Source organism: Amphimedon queenslandica, unplaced genomic scaffold (assembly GCF_000090795.2).
Source record: "Amphimedon queenslandica unplaced genomic scaffold, v1.1 AMPQUscaffold_4706_Cont23316, whole genome shotgun sequence".
In the NCBI taxonomy this organism is placed as follows: Eukaryota; Metazoa; Porifera; class Demospongiae; order Haplosclerida; family Niphatidae; genus Amphimedon; species Amphimedon queenslandica.
In genome coordinates, this window is record NW_003554983.1 from 1 (window position 1) to 1,565 (window position 1,565).

At 35.5% G+C, this 1,565-nt stretch overlaps 1 long non-coding RNA gene across 1 annotated transcript; it reads left to right on the plus strand.

The window, feature by feature from the left end:
- LOC109592573 (uncharacterized) lies at positions 1–1,442 on the plus strand. Its single transcript, XR_002190423.1, has 4 exons — positions 1–47; positions 155–242; positions 1,041–1,117; positions 1,404–1,442. It is a non-coding gene; the product is annotated as an uncharacterized LOC109592573 (long non-coding RNA).
- Positions 1,443–1,565: the final 123 nt, after the last annotated feature.

A 1,565-nucleotide genomic window follows, 5' to 3' on the forward strand; every position in this document is an offset into this window, starting at 1 on the left:
AGGAGATGCACAGAGAACGAGAGAAAGGATTTGAACTTGAATACCACGTACGTCAATCAAACTCCACTCTAAAATTTAAAAAACAGCAGCTGCTACATACTAAAAACTCTCTCATTCATTTTAAAAATTCTCTCTCTTTTCTCTCCTCATGTAGTCACTTGCTTCTCCTAAAGTCTATCCTCACTTTATTGCTAAACTCGATTGCAATGGACCAAAGAACAGATTCGCTAACATCTATCCATGTAAGTATTATCCATGTAGTGTATACATGTACATGTACAAGTAAATATAGCAACAAAATTGCCAAAAAATAGTCAAGCACAGGTAGCTATTATTTCTCCAACAATCAGATCTTTTTCTAGTTTTTTTTTGTATTAGCTGGTACAGTGCAATTGTGTTGCTTGTAATATTATATTGATACGGTTAAGTATATTTTACTGCAATAATTCTCATTAAAATTTCTATCAATCCTTTTGGTGTACATTAGTAATTAGTACATGTACATATGTTTTGATTGCCACTATATAACGTAATCACAATTAATATCCATTGACAGTGTACATGTACGTGACAGACAATGACTCATCAATATTGTCACCTTTATACTGCACATACCAACACCTTACATATAGAGAGTGGGCCTGAACTGACAAGTACATGAACAGTTCTTTTATGTTATAATTAGCTTTAGTTGTCATGCTTTCAATGGCTGTGATGATGTGACATGACCAATTACATATTGTATTGAGAACTAATTCAGATGCAACAAGGAAATTATAAATATGCTTGTCACGTAGACAGTGCATGTACTATATTGTTGTGTATTTGTGTGGTATTATTATTATTGTTGTTACATATTCTCTAATTAGTTGATTGCATTTTGATCACATAAACTTATTTGGTCTGTCACTCATCATGACATATACATGTACATGTACTTACATATGTACGTATAATTGCTCACTAGTTAGTATTTCTTACCTTTTTTCTCCTCCCCTTCTCTCTCTCTCTCTCCTCCTCCTTTTCTCTTATTCCTGTAGTTGATGATTCACGTGTTGTCCTCTCAGTATTAAATGGTATTGAAGGAAGTGACTATATCAATGCTTCATTTATTGATGTGAGAGAGAGGGAGAGGGAGGGAGAGAGAGAGGGAGGGAGGGAGAGAGGGAGGGAGGGAGAGAGGGAGGGAGGGAGAGAGAGAGGGAGGGAGAGAGAGAGGGAGGGAGAGGGAGGGAAGGAGGGAGGGAGGGAAGGAGGGAGGAAGGAGGGAGAAGGGATATGAGAAATAAATTGAAGGGATAGATAGTGGATGAGTATAAAGGACAAAGAAATGAAGTGTAGATCTACAGAGTGTGAAAAGGTGGTTTATGTTTAATTGTTCATCAGTTTGTTCTTTATTATAGGGCTACAATAGACGGGATGCTTATATAGCAGCACAAGGTACAGGAATACAGTCATTCATTTTATAGTGCATGTACATGTACATATCCTTATTGTGTATGCACTGTATGATAATAATTATTATTTATATATTATATTATAATGCATGTACAATTTTATCTATA